Source organism: Eurosta solidaginis, chromosome 3 (assembly GCF_040869045.1).
Source record: "Eurosta solidaginis isolate ZX-2024a chromosome 3, ASM4086904v1, whole genome shotgun sequence".
Classification (NCBI taxonomy): Eukaryota; Metazoa; Arthropoda; class Insecta; order Diptera; family Tephritidae; genus Eurosta; species Eurosta solidaginis.
In genome coordinates, this window is record NC_090321.1 from 288,925,840 (window position 1) to 288,939,037 (window position 13,198).

Sequence of the window (13,198 nt, forward strand, 5' to 3'; positions counted from 1 at the left end):
TCTAGAATTTGTTTGTACGATATGGGTATCAAATGAAAGATGTTAATGAGTATTTTAAAAGGGAGTGGACCTTAGTTCTATAGGTGGACGCCTTTTCGAGATATCGCCATAAAGGTGGACCAGGGGTGACTCTAGAATTTGTTTGTACGATATGGGTATCAAACGAAAGGTGTTAATGAGTATTTTAAAAGGGAGTGGGCCTTAGTTCTATAGGTGGAAGCTTTTTCGGGATATCGCCACAAAGGTGAACCAGGGGTGACTCTAGAATGCGTTTGTACAATATGGGTATCAAACGAATGGTGATAGTGAGTATTTATAAAGGGAGGGGGCCTTAGTTCTATGGGTGGACGCCTTTTCGAGATATCGCCACAAAGGTGGACCAGAGGTGACTCTAGAATTTGTTTGTACGATATGGATATCAAATGAAAGGTGTTAATGAGTATTTATAAAGGGAGTGGGCCTTAGTTCTATAGGTGGAAGCCTTTTCGGGATATCGTTATAAAGGTGGACCAGGGTTGACTCTAGAATGCGTTTGTACAATATGGGTATCAAACGAATGGTGATAATGAGTATTTATAAAGGGAGTGGGCCTTAGTTCTATAGGTGGACGCCTTTTCGAGATATCGCCATAAAGGTGGACCAGGGCTGACTCTAGAATTTGTTTGTACGATATGGGTATCAAATGAAAGGTGTTAATGAGTATTTTAAAAGGGAGTGGGTCTTAGTTCTATAGGTGGACGCCTTTTCGAGATATCGCCATAAAGGTGGACCAGGGCTGACTCTAGAATTTGTTTGTACGATATGGGTATCAAATGAAAGGTGTTAATGAGTATTTTAAAAGGGAGTGGGCCTTAGTTCTATAGGTGGACGCCTTTTCGAGATATCGCCATAAAGGTGGACCAGGGGTGACTCTAGAATTTGTTTGTACGATATGGGTATCAAACGAAAGGTGTTAATGAGTATTTTAAAAGGGAGTGGGCCTTAGTTCTATAGGTGGAATCTTTTTCGGGATATCGCCACAAAGGTGGACCAGGGTTGACTCTAGAATGCGTTTGTACAATATGGGTATCAAACGAATGGTGATAATGAGTATTTATAAAGGGAGGGGGCCTTAGTTCTATGGGTGGACGCCTTTTCGAGATATCGCCACAAAGGTGGACCAGGGGTGACTCTAGAATTTGTTTGTACGATATGGATATCAAATGAAAGGTGTTAATGAGTATTTATAAAGGGAGTGGGCCTTAGTTCTATAGGTGGAAGCCTTTTCGGGATATCGTTATAAAGGTGGACCAGGGTTGACTCTAGAATGCGTTTGTACAATATAGGTATCAAACGAATGGTGATAATGAGTATTTATAAAGGGAGTGGGCCTTAGTTCTATAGGTGGACGCTTTTTCGAGATATCGCCATAAAGGGGGACCAGGGGTGACTCTATAATGTGTTTGTACGATATGGGTGTCAAATTAAAGGTATTAATGAGGGTTTTAAAAGGGAGTGGTGGTAGTTGTATATGTAAAGGCGTTTTCGAGATATCGATCAAAATGTTCTATAGGCTTAAAATTTGCACATGGAACAACTAAGGCTCTCCTGAATTAAAAAAATGTCTTAGTACCTCTAAATCGCGGGCCCCCTGAGAAACACATGTTTGTTTGATGTTTTTATTGTCTCCTCAGGCCCAGGCAAAAAATCATTATCAATATTCGTTGCTTTTGAAATTTGGCTTAAAATTTGCACATGGAACAACTAGACTCTCCTGAATTAAAAAAATGTCTTAATTCCTCTAAATCGCGGGCCCGCTGAGAAACACTTTTTTGTTTGATATTTTTATTGTCTCCTCAGCCCCATGCAAAAAATCATTATCAATATTCGTTGCTTTTGAAATTCGGCTTAAAATTTGCACATGGAACAACTAAAGACCCTTCTGAATTAAAAAAAAATGTCTTAGTACCTCTAAATCGCGGGCCCCCTGAGAAACACATTTTTGTTTGATGTTTTTATTGTCTCCTCAGCCCCAGGCAAAAAATCATTATCAATATTCGTTTTTTTTGAAATTCGGCTTAAAATTTGCACATGGAACAACTAAAGACTCTCCTGAATTAAAAAAATGTCTTAGTACCTCAAAATCGCGGGCCCCCTGAGAAACACATGTTTGTTTGATGTTTTTATTGTCTCCTCAGGCCCAGGCAAAAAATCATTATCAATATTCGTTGCTTTTGAAATTTGGCTTAAAATTTGCACATGGAACAACTAGACTCTCCTGAATTAAAAAAATGTCTTAATTCCTCTAAATCGCGGGTCCGCTGAGAAACACTTTTTTGTTTGATATTTTTATTGTCTCCTCAGCCCCATGCAAAAAATCATTATCAATATTCGTTTTTTTTGAAATTCGGCTTAAAATTGCACATGGAACAACTAAAGACTCTCCTGAATTAAAAAAATGTCTTAGTACCTCTAAATCGCGGGCCCCCTGAGAAACACATGTTTGTTTGATGTTTTTATTGTCTCCTCAGGCCCAGGCAAAAAATCAATATCAATATTCGTTGCTTTTGAAATTTGGCTTAAAATTTGCACATGGAACAACTAGACTCTCCTGAATTAAAAAAATGTCTTAATTCCTCTAAAGCGCGGGTCCGCTGAGAAACACTTTTTTGTTTGATATTTTTATTGTCTCCTCAGCCCCATGCAAAAAATCATTATCAATATTCGTTGCTTTTGAAATTCGGCTTAAAATTTGCACATGGAACAACTAAAGACCACCAGGGGTGACTCTAGAATTTGTTTGTACGATATGGGTATCAAACGAAAGGTGTTAATGAGTATTTTAAAAGGGAGTGGGCCTTAGTTCTATGGGTGGACGCCTTTTCGAGATATCGCCACAAAGGTGGACCAGGGATGACTCTAGAATTTGTTTGTACGATATGGGTATCAAATGAAAGGTGTTAATGAGTATTTATAAAGGGAGTGGGCCTTAGTTCTATAGGTGGAAGCCTTTTCGGGATATCGTTATAAAGGTGGACCAGGGTTGACTCTAGAATGCGTTTGTACAATATGGGTAGCAAACGAATGGTGATAATGAGTATTTATAAAGGGAGTGGGCCTTAGTTCTATGGATGGACGCCTTTTCGAGATATCGCCACAAAGGTGGATCAGGGGTGACTCTAGAATTTGTTTGTACGATATGGGTATCAAATGAAAGGTGTTAATGAGTATTTATAAAGGGAGTGGGCCTTAGTTCTATAGGTGGAAGCCTTTTCGGGATATCGTTGTAAAAGTGGGTATCAAACGAATGGTGATAATGAGTATTTATAAAGGGAGTGGGCCTTAGTTCTATGGGTGGACGCCTTTTTGAGATATCGCCATAAAGGTGGACCAGGGCTGCCTCTAGAATTTGTTTGTACGATATGGGTATCAAATGAAAGGTGTTAATGAGTATTTTAAAAGGGAGTGGGCCTTAGTTCTATAGGTGGACGCCTTTTCGAGATATCGCCATAAAGGTGGACCAGGGGTGACTCTAGAATTTGTTTGTACGATATGGGTATCAAACGAAAGGTGTTAATGAGTATTTTAAAAGGGAGTGGGCCTTAGTTCTATAGGTGGAAGCTTTTTCGGGATATCGCCACAAAGGTGGACCAGGGGTGACTCTAGAATGCGTTTGTACAATATGGGTATCAAACGAATGGTGATAATGAGTATTTATAAAGGGAGGGGGCCTTAGTTCTATGGGTGGACGCCTTTTCGGGATATCGTTATAAAGGTGGACCAGGGTTGGCTATAGAATGCGTTTGTACAATATGGGTATCAAAAGAATGGTGATAATGAGTATTTATAAAGGGAGGGGGCATTAGTTCTATGGGTGGACGCCTTTTCGAGATATCGCCACAAAGGTGGACCAGGGGTGACTCTAGAATTTGTTTGTACGATATGGATATCAAATGAAAGGTGTTAATGAGTATTTATAAAGGGAGTGGGCCTTAGTTCTATAGGTGGACGCCTTTTCGAGATATCGCCATAAAGGTGGACCAGGGGTGACTCTATAATGTGTTTGTACGATATGGGTGTCAAATTAAAGGTATTAATGAGGGTTTTAAAAGGGAGTGGTGGTAGTTGTATATGTGAAGGCGTTTTCGAGATATCGATCAAAATGTGGACCAGGGTGACCCAGGCCATCATCTTTCGAGTACCGCTAATTTATTTATATATGTACTACAACGAACAGTATTCCTGCCAAGATTCCAAGGGCTTTTGATTTCGCCCTGTAGAACTATTTCATTTTCTTCTACTTAATATGGTAGGTGTCACACCCATTTTACGAAGTTTTTTTCTAAAGTTTTATTTTGCGTTAATAAACAAATCCAATTACCATGTTTCATCCCTTTTTTTCGTATTTGGTATAGAATTATGGCATTTTTTTCATTTTTCGTAATTTTTGATATCGAAAAAGTGGGCGTGGTCATAGTCGGATTTATTTTATAACAATACAAAGTGAGTTCAGATAATTACGTGAACTGAGTTTAGTAAAGATATATCGATTTTTGTTCAAGTTATCGTGTTAACGGCCGAGCGGAAGGACAGACGGCCGACTGTGTATAAAAACTGGGCGTGGCTTCAATCGATTTCGCCCTTTTTCACAGAAAACAGTTACCGTCCTAGAATCTAAGCCCTACCAAATTTCACAAGGATTGGTAAATTTTTGTTCGACTTATGGCATTAAAAGTATCCTAGACAAATTAAATGAAAAGGGCGGAGCCACGCCCATTTTGAAATTTTCTTTTATTTTTGTATTTTGTTCCATCTGCGTCATAAGTTCAACTCACCTACCAAGTTTCATCGCTTTACCCGTCTTTGGTAATGAATTATCGCACTTTTTCGATTTTTCGAAATTTTCGATATCGAAAAATTGGGCGTGGTTATAGTCCGATATCGTTCATTTAAAATAGGGATCTGAGATGAGTGCCCAGGAACCCACATACCAAATTTCATCAAGATACCTCAAAATTTACTCAAGGTATCGTGTTAACGGACGGACGGACGTACATGGCTCAATCAAATTTTTTTCGATAGTGATGATTTTGATATATGGAAGTCTATATATATCTCGATTCCTTTGTACCTGTACAACCAACCGTTATCCAATCAAAGTTAATATACTCTGTGAACTCTGCTCAACTGAGTGTAAAAATAGGTAGGTACTTTGTGTGAGGATGCAAAGCTTCACGTTTTATGTGGTCTGCATGTAAAAACTATGACTACGAATCACGTATTTCAAAAATATATGACGTAAACGTTACTATTTGATGAAATTTGATGAATTTTGAAGCTTCTAGCCGTAAAAAAGGGGCAAAAATGACAGTTTATATGGGGTAAATAATATATATACCACCGATCTCTATGATATTTTCAGACAAAAATATATGCTATATACGTAAGCATTTGGTGAAATTTGAAGCTTCTAGCTGTTAAAATCGGGCAGAAATTGCGCAAATTTTCTTATCTGAACAATCGGTTGTATGAGATATATACTATGTATACCACCGATCTCAATGATTTTTTCAGACATCAATATATGTTATACACGTAAGCATTTGGTGAAATTTGAAGCTTCTAGCTGTTAAAATGGGGCTGAAATTGCAAAAAAAAAATATATATATACTATGTATATATGCTATATATACCACCATATATATACTATATATCCCACCGATCTTTATGATTTTTTCAGACTACAATATATGCTATATACGTAAGCATTCGTTGAAATGTGAAGCCTCTAGCTCTTAAAATAGGGCAGTAATTACGAAAAGTTTCTTATCTGAACAATCGGTTGTGGGGGATATATACTATATATACGACCGATCTCATCAACTTTTTACAGACAACAATATGTGCAATATACGAAAGTATATGGTGAAGTTTGAAGCTTCAATCTGTTAAATTGAGGAAGATATGACAAAAATCCTCTTTTTCTGAAAAATCGGTTGTATGGAGGATATATGCTATAGTGGTCCAATCCGGCCGGTTCCGACAAATGTCTAATCGGATACCCAAATACACCCGCTCACCAAATTTTATCAAGATATCTCAATAATTGAGGGACTAGTTTGGATACAAACAGACAGACGGACAGACGGACATGACTAAATCAACACAGCTCTTCATCCTGATTATTTCGGTATACTTATTGCTGGGTCTATCTATTTTCCTTTAAGGACTTACAATTTTGGGTTTCGTGACGAAATTAATATACCATTTCATTTTCATGAAAGGTATAAATACTTGGCTTTCTTGACTTGATCTAATATAGCTCCCTCAAGTGCTGTGCATAAATTTCTATAAACTCGATAGTGAACTTGTAAAAGTTTGCGCTGCTGTTGTGAAATCCTAACTTTCTCCAAATGATTTTTAAGTATCGGATCATATTGGCTTATGAGATCCTAGATGTCCAAAAAATGTCCATCGTTTCGTTCACCAAGATATATAATTTCGCCTTTGAAAGCTAGGCCTGTTTCACCCAAAAATAAAATAGTGTCCAAAATTCTATATAAAATTTCTTTCCACTTTTGAGTTTCAGTTCATTGATAAGTGTATCAATGGTAGCCTCCTTTTTAATTAGATTTTGTAAAAATCGCCTGTCTAATCGGACACCCAAATACACCCGCTCACCAAATTTTATCAAGATATCTCAAAAATTGAGGGACTAGTTTGGATACAAACAGACAGACGGACAGACGGACATGGCTAAATCAACACAGCTCTTCATCCTGATTATTTCGGTATACTTATTGGTGGGTCTATATATTTTCCTTTAAGGACTTACAATTTTGGGTTTCGTGACGAAATTAATATACCATTTCATTTTCATGAAAGGTATAAATACTTGGCTTTCTTGACTTGATCTAATATAGCTCCCTCACGTGCTGTGCATAAATTTCTATAAACTCGATAGTGAACTTGTAAAAGTTTGCGCTGCTGTTGTGAAATCCTAACTTTCTCCAAATGATTTCTAAGTATCGGATCATATTGGCTTATGAGATCCTAGATGCCCAAAAAATGTCCATCGTTTCGTTCACCAAGATATATACTTTCGCCTTTGAAAGCTAGGCCTGTTTCACCCAAAAATAAAATAGTGTCCAAAATTCTATATAAAATTTCTTTCCACTTTTGAGTTTCAGTGATTAGCTGTTCATTGATAAGTGTATCAATTGTAGCCTCCTTTTTAATTAGATTTTGTAAAAAATATAAAATTTGTTGTTATCTTGAGTATTTTCGTATGATGGCATTTTATCGTATAGCTTCTTCCTTACCTGGAATTTCGAATATCCGCAGAACAAATTTTAGGTCGATTTAAAGTATTGGTGCTTAATAGGCGACATGGTAGGCAATAAAAAGCATTGCTACTGGCACTCCGCACTAACCAGTCTCGCTCCACTTTCTCTCCATTTGGCAAGATTCTGGTTAACAACGAGGTAGGAAATGCCTCGTCATGAGAATCACGTGGAAAAATAACAGGACACTTTTGATGACCTCGACGAATTATTTCGTTGACTTCTTCAGATCGCAAAACCCGTGAAGCTATCGAAGTTGTTTAAATAATCTGGACTTTGATACAGAGTTGGTGGTATTGTAGGAAGTCTTTTTGAAGATGTACGCTCACCAGTGTCACCACGAAAACTTTACGATTTCGGATTCATGTAAACATACATTTTTGTTTTGGTGTTTTTATAGTCTCCTCACTGTTCGAAGGCCCAGGCAAAAAATCATATTATTAATATTCGTTGCTTTTGAAATTCGGCATAAAATATGCACATGGAACAACTAAAGACTCTCCTGAATTAAAAAAAGTGTCTTAGTTCCTCTAAATCGCGGGCCCCCTGAGAAACACATGTTTGTTTGATGTTTTTATTTTCTCCTCAGCCCCAGGCAAAAAATCATTATCAATATTCGTTGTTTTTGAAATTCGGTTTAAAATTTGCACATGGAACAACTAAAGACTCTCCTGAATTAAAAAAAAGTGTCTTAGTTCCTCTAAATCGCGGGCCCCCTGAGAAACACATGTTTGTTTGATGTTTTTATTTTCTCCTCAGCCCCAGGCAAAAAATCATTATCAATATTCGTTGTTTTTGAAATTCGGTTTAAAATTTGCACATGGAACAACTAAAGACTCTCCTGAATTAAAGAAATGTCTTAGTACCTCTAAATCGCGGGCCCGCTGAGAAACACTTTTTTGTTTGATATTTCTATTGTCTCCTCAGCCCCATGCAAAAAATCATTATCAATATTCGTTGCTTTTGAAATTCGGCTTAAAATTTGCACATGGAACAACTAAAGACTCTCCTGAATTAAAAAAAGTGTCTTAGTTCCTCTAAATCGCGGGCCCCCTGAGAAACACATGTTTGTTTGATGTTTTTATTTTCTCCTCAGCCCCAGGCAAAAAATCATTATCAATATTCGTTGTTTTTGAAATTCGGTTTAAAATTTGCACATGGAACAACTAAAGACTCTCCTGAATTAAAGAAATGTCTTAGTACCTCTAAATCGCGGGCCCGCTGAGAAACACTTTTTTGTTTGATATTTCTATTGTCTCCTCAGCCCCATGCAAAAAATCATTATCAATATTCGTTGCTTTTGAAATTCGGCTTAAAATTTGCACATGGAACAACTAAAGACCCTCCTGAATTAAAAAAAAAATGTCTTAGTACCTCTAAATCGCGACCCCCTGAGAAACACATTTTTGTTTGATGTTTTTATTGTCTCCTCAGCCCCAGGCAAAAAATCATTATCAATATTCGTTTTTTTTTTAAATTCGGCTTAAAATTTGCACGTGGAACAACTAAAGACTCTCCTGAATTAAAAAAATGTCTTAGTACCTCTAAATCGCGGGCCCCCTGAGAAACACATGTTTGTTTGATGTTTTTATTGTCTCCTCAGGCCCAGGCAAAAAATCAATATCAATATTCGTTGCTTTTGAAATTCGGCTTAAAATTTGCACATGGAACAACTAAAGACCCTCCTGAATTAAAAAAAATGTCTTAGTACCTCTAAATCTCGGGCCCCCTGAGAAATCCCGGGCCCGGGGGGAGTCCCCCCCAGGAACTTTTCCATGAGTTTTTCTTCGCCCTGGTAATTTCACGCTTGTAGATCCTCAGTAGATCCCTGTACTCGTGCCGACACGCTTCGCTTTCCGCGGTCTTTGCGAGCTTAAACATTTCTTTTACCTGTCTTCGTAGAAGACTCAGCTCATTGCTCCTCCATGGCGGCTTTGCTTTTCCTCTGAATCTTCTTAGAGGGCAAGCTTTGTTATACGCAGTCATAAGCGTCCTTGTTAGGAATTCATTCGACTCCTCCAGTTGCTCTACATAGCAACCTCTTTGGGTTGTCCCAGTTTTGTTTCTACCTGTTGCTGGAATTTAGTTCAGTTCGTTGACCTAGGGTTTCTAAAGGTTCCTCCCTTCTCTACCCTCTTTAGGGGGATGTTGAGGATGATATACGCATGGTCGGAGAAGGATGGTCTATCAAGAACCATCCAATCATACCTTGATATATCACGCTCGGAGCTCAATGTAATATCCAGAGCATTGCTGGATGTTGGACCAATGTATGTAGGGACATTTCCCCTGTTGGCTATCTGCAAATTGGTTTGCAGGATGTAACAAAATAGAGATTCGCTTCTCTCGTTCGTATCTGCTCCTGCCCACGCATTGTGGTGCGCATTTGCATCTGCGCCTATGACCAACCGCCCTTTGCGCCCTTCCTCCTGTACTAGCCTTTTGCACTCCATCGGTGGAACCTCCGCAGCATGGGCCATGTAGCAGGACGCCAGGATAAATGCCTGCTTATTCTTTTGCTCAACGGCCACCGCTACGAGATCCTCAGTGGTGTAATTAAACAGCATATATGAATGCAGCTGTTTCCTTACCATTACTACAGCTCGCACCCGTCCTTCCGTTTGCGTGTAGTAAACGCCAAACCCGGGCGCGCTAAGTCCAGAAACCTTTCCTCCCGATGAGAGCCACGGCTCCTGGATCAGCGCCACGTCAAACGAACCCTCCTCAAGGGTTAGGAGGAGTTCCCTCGACGCCACTTTACTTTGTTGGAGGTTTTTCTGTAGGACTCACAGCACCATTGGGCTGTTTTGTCCCCCTCCAGTACCTTCGTTTTGACGTCATCGTCCTCCCCTTGCCCTTTTGCTTTAGAGTATTCGAGGCCCCCTTCAGCCTCTCGTGACTGTTGTGCCGGGTGTTCCTCTGTGCGAGTCACAGCACCATTTAGCGGCTGGTCCTCTTCTAGCACGTTCGTGGTGACGTCGGGACTTCCACCTGTCTTTTTTCCCTTAGGCTTTTGAGGTCCATTTCGACTTCGCCCACTTCTAGCGTGTTAGGGTTTTTATCCTCGGGACTTCTTTTCCTGAGTCTGATGATTTCACAAAGTTTGTGAAACTATATCCAGCACAATATCTTCAAAGCCTTTTTCTATGGACCCTTTAGCTTAACATCATTTCTGCTCGAAACCTTTGAGAGGCTGATAGATGTGTACATAAAGTCCAACGTGGATGAAAAGCTGCTATTCACAAGAAAACATGCGTACACCAAAGGCAAGTCGGTAGGCACCGCATTGCTTAGGGTGGTAATAAGCATACAGAAAGCCCTGGAATATAAGGAATATGCTCTAGGAGTCTTCTTAGACATTTCCGGGGCTTTCAACAATGTTTCTAAATGGGCGCTTATGGATGGCCTTAATGTAAAGTACCTTACCAGATGGATCGGCTGCATGTTAAATTGCAGAAAGATTACATCACAATGGGAATTGTACGAGGCCACGAAATCATTGGTTAGAGGCACGCCGCAGGGCGGGGTGCTATCACCTCTGCTGTGGTCATCAGGCGATACATGTGTACATAGATGGTTCCAAAGTAGTGGAAGGAGTAGGGTCTGCGATATACTGTGCTGATCCGGAAATAAACAGATCCTACAGGCTGCGGATTACTGTTGCGTTTTCCAATCGGAAATATTAGCCGTAACCAAGACAGTAGAAACACTGGAAGAGAATAGCTTAAGCTGCAACAGTTTTAACTTTTATATTGACAGTCAAGCAGCAATTAACGCAATAATCTCGCATAGCATAGCATCTAATTGCGTGTTAGAGTGTAAGCAGTCCCTGGAGAGAATCGGGACAGGGAGAAGCATACCTCTATATTGGGTCCCAGGGAATATGGGAATGAACTAGCTAAAAAGGGCGCATCCCTTGAAGCTTGCTTCGTATACGTCCCAATTAGACTAGGCGTGATTAAGCGAAGGCGAGAGGTACACATGATCGACCAAGCGGGAAAGGCGTGGGTTCACGCGCGGGGCTGTAAAGTGTCGTAGATTATGTGTAGGTCTTACAACCTTAGACTAACTTGCTTCTATCATTAAAATGAGAGGACTGTAGACTCACGACGGGTATTCTGACTGGACACTGTCTTCTGGCGTCACATGCCTTTATATTAGGCTTGGTCAGTGATAGCAGATGTAGGAAGTGCGGGTTGGAGGAGAAAACTATCGAGCACGTTCTGTGTTCGTACCCTGCGCTTGCCAGGCTAAGACTCCAGGTATTAGGAGTGATACAGCTGTCAGATCTAGAAGGAGCAAGTGGCTTAAGTCCTAGGAAGCTTCTAGTATTTGCTAGGAGGACGGAGATATTTTATAACATAGGTCCTGGTTTTTGATAAGGTTTTTCAGTTTGGTCGTTAAAACAAACTTCTGGTAACACTACGGACTTATTCAGTCTATGTGAGGTCCTCATGGACCTGCCAGTTCAACCTAACCTAACCTATATCCAGCAAATTCAACTAGCACTAAGCGAGTTACCAGTGCCCTAGACAAGTACTTCAAGCCCCAGCGGGTTAGGGGGCTTAGAATATACCCGCGGTAGATATACCTAAAATAAAATACCAAATTGATTCAAGCGGTTGTGTAGCGCAACCCTCTCAAGGGGTTGCAGCACAATACATAGCTTCTCCAACGCAATTGTCAACCTCACCTACTCGCGGCGAATCCTGTTTCATTAACAGCCGACCTGCTGGATCTGGGGTGGGAGCCCGAAATGGCCTAGAAGGTTGCTTGCGGTCATAGCAAATCGTTCCCGAGATGGTCGGGCTATTACCGTTATGGTGTTTGTTACCGGAACGCACCGGATCTGCATCCGGCAAGGGACCATCAACATCGATAACACTCCCCAAGGCCTTCGAGAGTGTCCTTATCGCTATAACAACAACAAATATTTTAGTTATTATAGCAGGCCAAGACGAATTGTTTCAGGCACTTGTTTTATCTAACGAGAATTTAGTGAGTTTTTACTTAAACGTAATATAGTTTATATAAATGTTGCTGGCGGGTCTCCGCAGGCCAATGGCCAAGTGGACAGAGTTAACCGGGCCATTAAATCTAGCTCTTCAACAAATATTAATTTAAATAACAATACATAGTCCTTTTATAATATTGTGGCGAATTTTAGCATCACTAGGCCGTTAGTAAATAATCACGCAACAACAAAAACATTAAAGCGAGCCACACATTTGTACATGAACACATCAATCATCATCTACACACATTTACAGAAGGCAACGAAGAGATATTTCACGCACACACTTGTGGTCATCAGCCGAAGTAATTGCTCACACATACACACGCATATGACTATGAGAAAGGCATAAACTACAAATATACATGTATATATGTAGCTGGTAACCAAGCAGAAGATTCTAGAAGGTGAAACTTCTGGACCTTTGGATAAATATGCGGATAAGGCAACAGAGAGTGTAAAAGCAGCGCAATCTGAGGAATGACCAATCAGTTTTATTTAAAACACGCTGTTGCGAAGTACGTGGTATTGAAGTATGATTGTAATACTCCCAAGTAGACTAAATAAAGCCCATATTGCAATACTGAACATTGGAGTGATTTATTCAACAGTTTAGCGATTCGAACGTTAGCAGAAGGTTTGGAATAAGTGGAATTCCCCAAAATTCGTTACAATTGGTGTTGAATTGATCCGTTGTTGAATAAATTCCGAAGATTTCGAATACAACTTGAACATGGCGAAGTTAAGTGAGTTGAAGATCCAGCAACTAAAAAAGGAATTGGAGAACCGTGGATTGAATACAACCGGCAATAAGACTGAACTTCAAGCACGGCTACGAGAGGTTATGGAGTCGGAAGGAATT

At 39.8% G+C, this 13,198-nt stretch overlaps 1 protein-coding gene across 6 annotated transcripts in view; it reads right to left on the bottom strand.

Annotated features, from left to right (window-relative positions):
• Positions 1 to 13,198, bottom strand: part of LOC137245829 (putative ferric-chelate reductase 1 homolog) — a 279,195-nt gene that overhangs the window by 149,197 nt on the left and 116,800 nt on the right. The window lies entirely within an intron of this gene.